Below are 14,212 nucleotides of genomic sequence, written 5' to 3'. Positions count from 1 at the left end.
TGAACTAAAAATGAAAATCCCCTACACTTTCAAAAGTGTCTGCCCTTTGACTGAGGTTAAATAGGTGTGAGATCATCTACTCAACTTCCTCGTTTCTCCCTAGAGGAAATGGAGAGATGCAGTGAATTGCCCAAGGAAACATAGTGTTGAGATGCTGCTTCTCTTCTTTTTCACCAGGGCAAGACTTTGAAAGTGAAGACTTTTTTTACTTGAGATTTTTGAAAGATTTTTATTGCTGTACTGTGTTAAATGCAGAGGCTGTTCTTGACATGCTTCAGGAACTCTTTCCTCCCTCTCTCACTTCCATACAGAATGATTCTGGCAGAAGGAGATGGATTACAAGTGGGAAAACTTAGTGTACTTCCCACAGAGGTAGACTGAAGAATTTGGCACTCTGTGCTATGGGCTCAAGGTTCTGAGCTGGACTTAATGTAAAAATGTAAATATAATGTAAACTTCAAGGAGTTTATAGTTTAGCACAAGAATCCTCAAACTTAGCAGTGCTTAAGAATTGCTGAGCAACTTGCTAAAAATGTTGATTTGGGTCCTCTTTAGAGATTTGGATTCTGAGGTGGGACCTAGGAATATGCATTTTTAATAAGCACCCACCAAACCTACCCCCTTACAAACACACCAAGTGATTCTGATTCAGAAACCCCATTGAAGCAGATACAATTGGATAGGTAGAATGGAACCTAATTCAGAAAATCTTTAACAACCTTAAGATTTTAAACTAGGGCAGTCCTGAGGAAGCTTGCAATGAATTCAGTTTCATTTCATTTCACCTCATTTTCCTCCTTTCCCAATTGGTACCCACTAAGACTTAATTTTTAATTTTTTTTGTTTTGGTTTAAGCACAGATTCTTTTTCTTTCTTTCTATATCAGCAAGCTTCTAGGAAGAAAACTCCTTGAGAGATCACTTTTTAATTTTTCTCAGACCAGGGTAAAGTGTCTCTGCCCAGACTGTGCCCTAGATCAATCCTAGGTGTTGTTAACTCCCCAATATCCTTCTTTCATCTTGTGCTAACCATGACTTGTGATAAAAATCTAGCAAGTCAGCTTAGCAGGCCAGGGCTACCAGTGTAAGAAGATGCCATGTTGTGCTTTTAATTACTTGTCTCCCCTGTGTTCACATTTGGTTTCTCAGAGTCAAAGGTTTCCGTATTTTGGGTTTGACTTTGCTTGTAAGAACTGAAGTGGTTGGCAAGTACATGGGGGATTATGGTAAAGTGGAAGTATTCAGAAGGAGGGTACTTGGCAGGGTGAATGAGGTACCTAGACCTTGATCTTCCTATTTATGAGGGTGCACCCAGAAGTTCATCTTCCTCAGAGCTCAGTATTTGTAGGGCATGGTTCTTCATGAAGCACCACTAGTGAGAATATCTTCCTAGGACTGAACCAGACCCCTGGCTGCGCCATATTTAACCTGACTTGAGCCAACAGAGCTTCAGAGGAAATTTACTTTTGCGCCCAGCAAAGGTAGATAAAACACCCCAGTGTAGACAGCCTTAGATTACCCCAGTCTCCTGAGGAATCACTAGAGATGTGGGCCAAAATGTAGGCTCTACAAGAGCAGTGATCTTATCCATCTTATACTTTAATGTGCTCCTATTCCATATGTATGGACAAACATCATAGCTAGTCAATCTTGTTGGATGAATGAATGAGTACAACTTGCTCTACTGTTTCCCAACTTCAGTAATTTGTGTATTACCTTTATGATTTTTACTACTGCCATGAAATATGTGCTGTTATTTGCTTAATAATTTTTGATTCACTAATTTTTTAATTTTAGCTTCATGTAAGACAACAATATATGTGAAATTCTGGGTTGTAGCTAATACACACTAAAACAAAAACAAATAACTAATAAAAAGAAAATATTTTCATCTTGTACCACCTGAAGCCATTTTGCATATCAGCAATGGTATGTGTCTCTCACTTTAGAAGGTGTAGTCATACTCTATGTGCTGTTATCATGACAATATTAAACTAGAAATCCCTGGAAGTTATTTTGCTTTGCTTCATTTCCTTTTTGGCTTTGGAATGACTATTAGGGTGCAAGTTTAGCTAATCCCACATGCAGAATGATGCCTGAATTAAATACCACTGCACAAAGAGGAATCATCCTATTCAACTACAATTAGAACCCTACCTACTCTAAATTTTTTTTCAATTGCTAGATCTGGGAAATCTGTAATTATGCTTTTCCCCTACTCTGACCTTGACCAGCAAAGGGACTTTTCAGAATCTATCTTAAGAATCTATCCATTTCCATGTACTCAGTCCCATGTGACACTTCACATTATTCCTTTTTGGCTTATACTGTCTGCAACTAGACCAGAGGTGACAATTTCATTTCAACACTTACATATTTCAAACAATAAAAAGTTTACTAAACAGGTGTGTTTCCAGTAAGATGAAGAAAAAGGAAAAATAAAGCACATATGTGCACTTAAATATGTCATTAGATACTTGATAATAGTCAGCAAATGAATAGACACCAAAGGCTAATTGAATAAGTCTCAGGGACTACATTTTTTCTGCTGAAGACTTTCCCGTACCTATTAATTTAATGAAGAATGCCTCTGAGTTTTCTAAAGAGGAATGCTGTCTCTTTTTTCACTTATTGAAGTGGAGCCACACTACTTCAATAACTATGTTCCAGAAGAGCTATGCTTCTCTGAAGACTTAATAATTGCTGAATTACCAACTCTTGATGGGTTTAAGTGACACCCTCTTAATTTTGAAGCATTCATCCTTAAAACTCTGTTTGAAGTAGCGTTTGAATATACTGTGTCTTGATCTCCATACAGAAGCCTCAGTATGTAATTCCTCCCAAACATGAAATCCCTGTGATTCTTTCAATGAGGGTTGTGTCTTACTCCTCAGGGGCAAATCTCATCAAGTCTGTGACACTGGAGTTTTTGATTGCTCATGGTAGAAAATGTGTAACATCTTCATTCCTTTCCAGCCTAGAACCAAGGAAAACCCATATATAACCACACTGTTAAATTCTAAAGAGTAAGAATAATTTCAAGTAAATATTTAAATTAAAAATGGCTGCAGGTTAAAAAAAAAATGGCTGCAGGTTAATTCTACTTCAAGACACTCAGAAGAAAGTAATGAACAATGTTCTTCAAATGTTTCATTGGAAATGTTATTATCAGCTACTTATGAAGAGCCAACTTTTTATTTTTAGCAATATTTAGGGTACTTTGGGCAATGTTAAACCTCATTACTAGTTTAGAATTCATAATTCAAGATAACTTGAATTACCTTGGAATTACTTGTGTTACCTCTAAAAGAATAATTTGATAAGAATATCACTCTAAATAAGATATAAGGACTTCAAAGAGGTTTTATTCAAAATATATAGAGGATATACCTTCTCCAATAATTTTAGAATCAACAGTTAAAAATATTTTCTATGCTCACTTTATTTATTCACTAAAGTAAATACATTTATGTAGCTTAATCCAAACTAATGCAAGTTTTTGAAAGCAGTAAAGAGGCTTTTATTTTATTTATTTATTTTTAAAAATTTTATTTACTTATTTTGGCTGCATTGGGTCTTTGTTGCTGTGCGCAGGCTTTCTCTAGTTGTGGCGAGCGGGGGCTACTCTTCGTTGGGGTGCGCGGGCTTCTCATTGCGGTGGCTTCTCTTGTTGCAGAGCACAGGCTCTAGGCGCGCGGGCTTCAGTAGTTGTGGCACGCAGGCTCTGTAGTTGTGGCTCACGGGCTCTAGAGCGCAGGCTCAGTAGTTGTGGTGCCTGGGCCTTGCTGCTCCGTGGCATGTGGGATCTTCCCTGACCAGGGCTTGAACCCGTGTTCCCTGCATTGGCAGGCGGATTCTTAACCACTGAACCACCAGGGAAGTCCCTATTTTTTTAAATTAATTAATTTATTTCTGGCTGCGTTGGATCTTCGTTGCTGTGTGCGGACTTTCTCTGGTTGTGGCGAGCAGGGGCTACTCTTTGTTGCGGTGCGCGGGCTTGTCATTGCGGTGGCTTCTTTTGTCGCAGAGCACAGGCTCTGGTCCCGTGAGCTTCATAATTGTGGCTCGTGGCCTCTAGAGTGCAGGCTCCGTAGTTGTGGTGCACGGGCTTAGTTGCTCCTTCCCAGACCAGGGCTCAAACCTGTGTCCCCTGTATTGGCAGGCGGATTCTCAACCACTGCGCCACCAGGGAAGTCCCAAGGCATTTATTTAAAAATGTTCTATGCTTGATATTTTTTTGCTGACCTTCCTTTTACATAGTTTGATCTACTGACTAAGCTGTAGTTTTGTCCACTGTCATTAAAAAGTGTGTAAGTTGCAGTCTGGCCAATGATGAAGGAATGAGAAATTATGTTTAGAATTAATCTGCCAAGTTAATTTAATCACTTTATGATTGGGTTTATATTGGGCAGATAATCAGTGCTAACATTCCATCCCATCTCTCAAATTCACGGAGGTCTGGGCAGTCTCATGAGGTAAGAGTAACATATCAGTGCATTTTGTGTAGTAAGTTTTTATCTTCACAAGTCCGATCACATTCAGAATTTTTATTCTGCTTTTTGCAAAAATAATCAGGAACAGTCTATGAAAGGGGCATCATAGGTGATAAGACAGTTGAGAATTTGACCCATCACAGTTAAAATTCCTGGTGTGTCATTTTAATGACTTACTTGAAAACTTTGTTATTGGATGATTTTCCCCCTGAAGAGAAGACACCAAGACTATTTTATGAACATCCTGACTGTAATTTTATCACATGGTCACTACAGATTTCTTTGAAAAGTTAAATGATTTCACATAACATTTAAGAAAAAACATGAATTGCTAGCAACTCAGGGAATCCAGTATCTTTTTTAAAAAAGTAGACAACAGAGATTTATTTTTTAGTTTACTTTCCAAATAAATAATTTTAGGACACTTAGTCAACATTATGGTAATCTGACACTAGAATGAAAGAACTAATGTTTAAATTCTGGGAGAAGAAAAAGAGATGAAAAACCAATACTTAAATTCTGAGTGAGAGTAAGGAAGGTGAGAAGGACTGGCCAACTTCTTGATCCACAGAGGAATCTTTGATTGTAAATATACATTGCCATCAAAATCTTGGAACATATTATTTAAAGATCAACTGACAGTGAAGTTGCAAATACATTATTTTGCAAAGTTTGATTTGGGATTATTTACACAAAAGATATCAGCCAGAATATTTTGCCTATGAAATTGGTCAAAATCTAAGAGTAGATGCAGTTGTTGTTACAGAACAAATTTTAATCCTTAATGTCTCCTTTCTTGAGATTAGATCACAATGTTTTGGGTAATTAATATATTTTAAAACAATTAAATATAAACATTTATATAATAGAAAATTTAAGTATAAAATTAAGAAAAATTCTTCTAACCAAACCAGAGGAGAAAATCATTTTGGTGATTAGTAACTTTAATGCTGTAGATGAAACAAAGCAGAATATAGGAATTCAAAACAAGGACTGCTACTTTGAAGTGAAACTGACCCTCAGTGAATTCAGAATGAATTTCAATTATGTTTAGCAGCCTAGCTTCACAGTAACATTTTCCTTGCTTTCCAAATGTACAATTTATCTCAAATAACCAAATTAGGATATGGATGGTGGCTATTCAAATGTGCATATGATGTCTTTCTTAGCATAAATCAAAGAGGCCTAAGCATACTGACTATTTAGAATTTTTTGGGGGGGAGCTTGTGTATCCATCCTGTTTGATAACAAAGCAAGTTACAAACAGCTGTTAGATTTTTTATGACTGGAAAGAAATATGTTGTTAAATTATCTTCATATATAACATTCAAATAATTATCCCTTTGCTTTTATCCTTTGCTAAGCAACTAATTTAGGATAGCAAGAATTAACATAGGGAATACTTCGTTCAAAATGGCAAAAAAAAAAAAAAAAGTAAAAAGTACAAGGAACATATATAATCAACTCACCTGGCTAAAGCCTTCATAAGTTCTTCAGCTCTAAAGAAGACATGGATAAAATGCAAATATGTATTTTGAAAGGCAAGCAAATGAAGTAAAGATTTGAGTACCTTGTCCTGTTCTACTTGGGATTTATCGGGTTTTCTAAATCCAAAATCTGATTAGCGTACTTAATCTTATGCAGTGTCAGGAATGAGCTACCATCCTTTAATCATTCTATTATTATCTGTCTTAACCATTCCTAACAGTCTGCTTATTTTCAGATACACTTTTAGTGAACAATGCTGCACTGTGTGTCTTGTGTCTTAAGTGCTTGGATGGGGCATACAAGAAACACAGCTATGATGTTCACGTGGTGCAAATGAAGTGGAAGAAACCCAGACAAAAATGAAAATGTAAATGCTCTAGTTGGGCTCTTTACATGGATGGGGTTAATTATACAGTCATTCATTTATCTTTGTATGGTAGATTCAGGGGCAGAAGCAGTATGGTGTACGGTATGGTAGAGGTTGTAGACTTTGATTAAGAAGATTTAAATGTGAGTCCCATTTTCATATCCTATGTTGACCTTGGGGAAGTCATCTGACTTCTCCTAGACTCATTTGTAAAACTGGGATAAATAATACAGGCCCTGATATAGCATTTTTGAAGTCCTATGAATATATCAATGAAAACATAGTTTAGAATCTTTAAATAAATGAAACATTTCTATTTAAACTAGTAGCACATGATATTGATCATAATTATTCAGGTGATCCTTAATGAATGTTATTAATGCCTAATAAAAATTTAGAAGGTTTGTCTTGCGCCTTTTTGCAAGAACATCAATTATGGTACATAAGGGGCTGGAAGAAAGGGAAGTGATTAGAGTTGAAACTGCAGAGGTAAATTGCTCTGCTAAGAAAATAAGACTTTATCCTTTGTCCAAAGAGGAGTCTTTTTTCAAGAATTTTAAGTAAGGGAAAGCCTAGAAAAGATTGCCCCTTAAGATTTCCTTTGGCTGTAGTGTGAAGAATAGATTGGGAATAAAATCTGAAGTAGGAAGAGAAGAAAAAGGGATAGGGTTTGGAGATTGTTTGGCTGTGGGGTAGGGTAGGGTGAGAGATAAATTAGACAAATTAAGGATAACAATACCCAAAGTTCCATGCTGAGTAATTGCAAGACTATTAAAATAGGGATACAGAAACAGGGATATGCTTGGAAGAAAAGATAATTTTATACATGTAGTATTTGGGAGGCTCTGAGATATCCAATTAGGCATGTCTGATAGACAGTTGGAGATACAATTTGGGAACCAAGTAAGCAGTGAAGATACTGCAGAAATGAGCAGAGTAACAAGAGTAGAAGACCCAACCTGAATTTGACCAAATTTTAAAGGATTGAAGGAGGAAATTAAGACTAGATGTGCTTTTGTTAATGCAGCATTATTAAGAAAATTCTGTAAGATAGCTCTGGTAAGTGGAAAAATGAAAGGTTTGGAGTGAAATACTTGGATTCAAACTTGGGCTCTTCTACTTGGGCTCCTCTAATTATTCACAATGTGACTTTGAGAAATTTAATCCCTTTTAGCCAACTGTAAAATGAGGCTAATGATATTAATATGCATTTCATAGGGTTAAGGATAAAATGAAATACTAATTGTTAATATTCTATATATAAAGTCCTGTGTAAACATTATTAGTATTGTGAGAATTAGCTAACTAGAGTTGTTTTCTTAGGAACTTCTTGTAAATAGGGATCCATAGTTATTAGAAATACATTGGAAAGAACAGGCAAAAAATAACTTTTACAAAGTCCAGAAAAGTTAATTTATTAGTATTGATGTTAGATATACTGAACAAGGAGAATTATGTGCCCTTTTCATGGTGTAAAACAGAACAAAGCATTTATGTGATAAATATATCACCATAATAGAATGAAAAAATATGCTTATTACTCATGAAGATGTGCAAAATGGCTGGGAAATAAAGAAAAAGGTCAGTATGACAAACCTAGTAATTTGTATAATATGAGTATTTTCCAAAAATAATCATTATTAGATAGCTCTACGGCCATGAAAATTTTGAGGTTCACACAGATACGTCTGTATTTTCTCCTGTCATCCCAGAACACACGGAGTTCCTACTGGCTTCCCACTCATGGCTAGATTCCCACTGAAGCCCTCACTATGACAATGCAGAGCAGATGATGGTCAGAACCAACACAGCCCCGGAGATTTGAATTTGCACACATTGTTGGGGCATCTTTTCCTTGGAGTTCCAAATCCTCCAAACTATTTGGCACTAGAGTATTCAAACTTGTTTCATAAACACAAGTAAACCCAGCAAAAAAGCAAAGTAACTCTTAGCAGCAAAGCTGTTGGATAAACGGCATTTTAAAACGTTTTTACCCCCACTGATGGAGATGACTTCAGCTCACTGCTGTCTGAAAGCAGTAATAAATACTTATAAGGTACTTGTACTGAGGTGTTCAAAACATCACACTCCTCCAAACAGAGTACAATTTTGGGCTAGAGTAAAATGGGCAGGATAAAAAGTAAACAAAAATAAACTTCAGACTAGATCACTTGTCCATTTACTCTGTTCTAAGATAGATATGAGTACCATTTTCAATTTCTACTGCTGGGTGAAACTTCCACATTACTAAAAATGAAACTACCTCACAAGTTAAGTGGTTAGAAGAACGTTCTTAATCCATCAGGGGTGAGACAAGGAGTTGGTCTGGTATAGTTCCCATGAGCCCAGGAATGGAAAGCCAGGATATTTTTTCATTCTTTATACTGCAGTTTGTCTCTTATCAGACTTCTAGTTAGGAAGTAAAATGTATCCATTAGGAAAAACTTAAGGTCTGTTTTAAAATTCCAAAGCCACCCCACTATTCTGTAGAGCATCATTATAATGGGAATTGTGAAAAGGAGAAATATCTGTTGTCCAGTGTATGATGCTGTCTGCTTAGCAATAAAAGAAATGTATCCTTGAAGGAATAAAGGTAAGTTAAAAGTGCTACTTCCACCAATTAGTACAATTATATGTGGATATCCTTCAGTGAAAATAGTATTTGCCTGTTAGCCCAATCAACATTACCAAGCGTTTATTTTACAGTTGAAAAGATTTTCCCATATAAAAGAATTCAGGCTGCTGACTACCCATTTTTCTCATGCCATCTTATTACTCAAATAACTTTCCTTTTGACCATTTCTACTTTGGGCAAATAAATGGAATTATTTGAAAAATCTATTGTATATAATAATAAACTGCACACCCCCTTTCAGAAGCTGTTTTGAATTCTAACTAAGTGTCCTGGGAAGAAAAAGGACAAGGTAGGAAAAAAAATCATTTTCAGTACTAAGTTTATTTTCACAAGCAAGTCCTTTCCAGTTCTCTCCTGACCGATGAGATTCTTTTTGAAGATGCAGGCTCTTGGCAACAGTATTATTCCTGTCTCCTCAAAATACACCATGTCTCTGTGCCTCTCCTCCATCCCTGTGGTGTCGAAGCTCCCAAGCATTTGGCCCCCTTATCAAGCACCCCTCTCATCTGCACTGAAGTCAACATCTTCTGCCTTCCCTTTCTAACCCCTTTGCAAGTGCTTCTGGTTTGCCTCAAGACCCAGATCTTTTACATTTGTAGACAGACATTCCTAATTTTGCACTTTGGATTACTTTGTCCTAGACATTTTTCTGCTAAGAGAAAATTGGCCCTTTTAAGTGTAGCACATAAATTTTACTCATCACCCATCACTCCCAGTTCACGAGCTCGCACGTGCGTGTACACACACACACACTCAGAACCTAGTAACTGGTTCTCACCCCTAATAAAATTTGCATTGTAGACAGTTTATTGTAAATAATTAATAGATTTGTTTTATAGAACAGTCTCACCTAGTATTTTGCTATATTCACATTAGTAACAGTTCTAGGACTAGGTGTCTACTGTTGTTTACAAGATTTAATCAAATTTATTTGGCTTATTAACAAACTTACCTTTTCTCCTTCTATCTCATGGTCTCACCCTCTGTTGCTCCATTCTTTTCTGTCTTCATCTATGTCCCTAACCTTATCTTTGAAAAAGTTACTTAATCATTTTTCCAACAAAATTAAAAATGCAAAGACTGGTAATATTAGACAAGTAATAAAAATAGATGTTAGGATAGATATATAACTTTAAATCTGAAGATAAAAAATTATTGAACTATATTATATATTTTTGTGTATATATTAAGTCTGTGTGTGTGTATATATATAAAACATATATGTGTGTATGTATGTACACAAATATATGTGACCCCAAACTATAAGATTAGAAAGATTTAAAATATTTAAATAAAAAATTTAAGGCTTCCAAATATGGCAACTTTTAAATAGGTTTTTGTATTTTTTATTTACACATCTTTAATTCTAAACAGGAGGATGACTGAAATTTGGCTTTTTCCATTTTTCAGAAAACATTTATCAAAACATATTAAAAAACCACACATAACACACAAAGTAGAAAATAAACAAATAAATATTTTAATGTATTGTTACCTTCATTTTCACTAGAATACAATCATTGCACTTGAACCTCTAACATTTCTTGGCTATTCCTTCTATCTGCGAGTGGTTATCCACCTCTCAGAGGTTAGCGGTTTAATAATTATTAAAACAATAATTTACTTAGATGCTGATTTTCCCTGAGTACAGGATAAAATATCCAAAACTAAATTTATAATCACATTCTGTTGATATTTTATGTTTTACTTGGCTATCCTAACACTATGAAAACCTGGAATTTTATGATGTAATCTTAGAATCTGTAAGTATTAAAAGTACATTTGGTGTAAAACTGAACCTCGAGTCATTATACTTTGTAATAGTCAAGGCACATCATTTTTCTGTATACTTATGTAGTTCAAATTTTTTTTTTAACTGTTGCATAGTTACTTTATTTTTTAAACTATTTTTATATAGGAGTATAGTTGATTAACAATGTTGTATAGTTTCAGGTGTACAGCAAAGTGATTCACTTATACATATACATGTATCTATTTTTCAAATTCTTTTCCCATTTAGGTTGTTACATGATATTGAGCAGAGTTCCCTGTGCTATGCAGTAGGTCCTTGTGTCATAGTACAAATTACATAGAAAATTCAGGTGGAAAGAAATTTAGCTATCACATGTTAATATACCATATGTCTAAGATTGTTCCTATCACAGGCTGTCTTTGAGCTATAAAAGATCAGACCCCATTCAGTATAACCGCCAGTTGTAGTTCAGAAACCTTTGAAGGGCATTAGACTATTTCCTTTCCGTTAATGGTTCCATATATCCAAGAAATGTGTATTAACTCTTCCCAAAAATTTCAATGTAAGAAACTTTCAGATTACCTGTATCTGGGATAATGCTTCCTGAATTAAAACTAAGGCTTTATATTCTTCATACTAAATATTTTCTGGCATTTCAATACTTTAGTCTCAAAAGTGCACTCAGAAGATATTTAAATAATACAACCAAAAGATGAATATGGCGAAATTCTAGATCTAAATTGGAATGCCCAAAATTCTTCTATTTGCAGCAATCCTATTTACTGTCTGATATGTATGTTTTTCTGGTTTACATACCTAACGATCTGAACTTCAGTCAGTTTCTCCCAGAAGCCTTTCTGTTTTCCTCCTTAAGGCCTTTTGTCCCTTCAGATCTCTTTTTTATTTTTATTTTTAAATTTTTGGCTGCGTTGGGTCTTCATTGTGCATGGGCTTTCTCTAGTTGCGGCGAGCGGGGGCTACTCTTTGTTGCGCTGCACAGGCTTCTCATTGTGGTGGCTTCTCTTGTTGCAGAGCACGGGCTCTAGGCACGTGGGCTTCAGTAGTTGTGACTCGCGGGCTCTAGAGTGCAGGCTCAGTAGTTGTGGCACACAGGCTTAGTTACTCCACAGTCAAATTTTATTATGTATCTAAATGTCTTATGTAAGTCTTAATTTTGTCTAAAGTCCTGATATCAATATTTTCATCAATTACTAAGAAAATCATTGTTCATTAGTAAAATAAAGTTTTGTTTGAGAAAGGTATTATTTAAATGAATTTTAGTACCTAAATTTTAATTAACAGGATTTAGTAAATTAAATTTATTCTTATCACCCCACATATACTTTGAGTAATAGTTTTTACTTCCTATTAGAGGGAGAATCCTGCACTGGGTTATACAGTACAGACTGTTGTAATTAAGTTAATTATAATTAATTGTATTAACAATTGTAAGTGGTTGTAATTGTGTGACTTTCACCAATTAATTAATTAATTGATTCACCTTTAACGGATAAATTAATTAAATTCACCTTTCAGGATTTCCTTTTCCTTATATATAAAAAAAAGGCAGTGAACTACAAATATTGTCTTTAACTTCTTTTCCAGTTCCAACATAGAATAGTAAAGAGCCGAATTATATAAATTTATACATTTATAAAGTACCTTTTAAAACAATTTCAAAACATCCTTATAAAATATGAGTTTTATGTTGCAAAATTGTGAAATGCTGCAGTTTACTTTCTCTAAAATCTTACTGTTTCAGTTCTAAGATATGCTTATTAAATAAACGTTTCTTAGAATGTGTTGAAATAAGGCCAAAACCAAGATGTTGTATTTGAGTTTAATAAATGTTATTAGTAATGATTATATAATTTTCCCCTAATGAAGATACATTCCCTTATCACAAAATGACATAAGCCAGTGTTTTTATTAAATATGTAAATCTATCTGGGATTTTATTTAATATTTGACCTTGAAAAGAATTCCTTGTAGATATGTTTAATTTCACTGAAAAAAGCAGAGACTCCTGATTTGTCTTAAGAACAACTTTGAGTAGAGCTAACAAATAGATATGTTAATTAATTTTATGTTTAAGAAGGGGGTCCCAGACACAATGGTATTCTCTCACTGAAGTTCTGTTTCCCTGAGGGCGTGGTATAGTGCTCACTAATAGAGTTGTTGAAATAGAAAATTCTTAACACTGATCAAAACAGACTAGTAGTAACACTGTAACAGTGCCACTGTTAGAACAATGGAACCAGGAGAAAAAGTGGACTACAATGGGAAGATGAGCAAAAATCAGCTACTGACAACCAAAAGGACCTTCATGATAACGAAAGTATTAAAAATCAAGCTCAAAATTCATTAAAAATATTTTGTCTCATTTCTCAAAAAAGACCTTTAGTGAATGGTCTTATGCTTACAGGAGGTGCTGAAATTTAGGTTTATTTACATTTTCAGCACATACTTCTTTACATGATTTCTCTTATTAGAAATACGGTTTTGTGAGATAAAACTGTGGAGCACAACTCCCCCCACCCCAGAAAGTTCAGAGAATGCTGACTCAGATTTAACAAAATCTGAGGAAATGTTATAATTTTTTAAAATATGAATTTTATCGTTAAGATGGAAGGTACATTTCGAAAACCCAGTATGATATTTGTGTTGTGACGTTCTAAAACGCATTAAACATTTCTAATCTCACTTGAGGAATAAATGGGATTAGAAATCAATTAGGGCGGGGTTTGAGGGCGGTGCGGCGCCGCGTGGGCGCGCACGCGCCCGTGCGCTGGCGGGATGCGGCGTTCGCACCGCTTTCCGCTTCGGCCGCGCGGTGGGTCGAGCCGGTGTCTGTGTGGCAATAACACGTCGACCCCGCTGCCCGCCATCGTGCCCGCCGTCCGAAAGGCCTCCGCTGCGGTGATTTTCCTTCAAGGATTGGGAGACACGGGACCGGTTATGTCTGTAACATTAAATATGAACGTGGCCATGCCTACTTGGTTTGACATTTATTGGGCTTTCACCCGATTCACAGGAAGATGAAACTGGAATTAAGCAGCAGAAAGTGTAAAATCTTTGATAGAGCAAGAGGTGAAGAATGGCATTCCTTCTAACAGAATTATTTTGGGAGGATTTTCTCAAGGAGGAGCTTTATCTCTGTACATGGCACTGACCACACAGCAGAAGCCGGCCGGCGTCACCGCTCTCAGCTGCTGGCTGCCGCTGCGAGCTTCCTTTCCACAGGGTCTTATCAGTGGCGTGAATAGAGACATTTCTATTCTTCAGTGCCATGGAGATTTGGATCCTTTAGTTCCCCTAGTGTTTGGTTCTCCACTGCTGAAAGGCTGAAAACCTTGGTAAATCCAGCCAATGTAACCTTCAAAACCTCTGGAGGCATGATGCACGGTTCATGTCAACAGGAAATGATGGATATCAAGCAGTTCATTGATAAACTCCTACCTCCCATTGATTGACGTC

General features: G+C 35.8%; 1 pseudogene; it reads left to right on the top strand.

Annotated features, from left to right (window-relative positions):
* Positions 1-10,324: 10,324 nt before the first annotated feature.
* LOC132423386 (acyl-protein thioesterase 1 pseudogene) lies at positions 10,325-14,208 on the top strand (annotated as a pseudogene).
* Positions 14,209-14,212: the final 4 nt, after the last annotated feature.

Source organism: Delphinus delphis, chromosome 3, assembly GCF_949987515.2.
Source record: "Delphinus delphis chromosome 3, mDelDel1.2, whole genome shotgun sequence".
In the NCBI taxonomy this organism is placed as follows: domain Eukaryota; kingdom Metazoa; phylum Chordata; class Mammalia; order Artiodactyla; family Delphinidae; genus Delphinus; species Delphinus delphis.
This window is presented reverse-complemented; position numbering and strand designations above follow the sequence as displayed.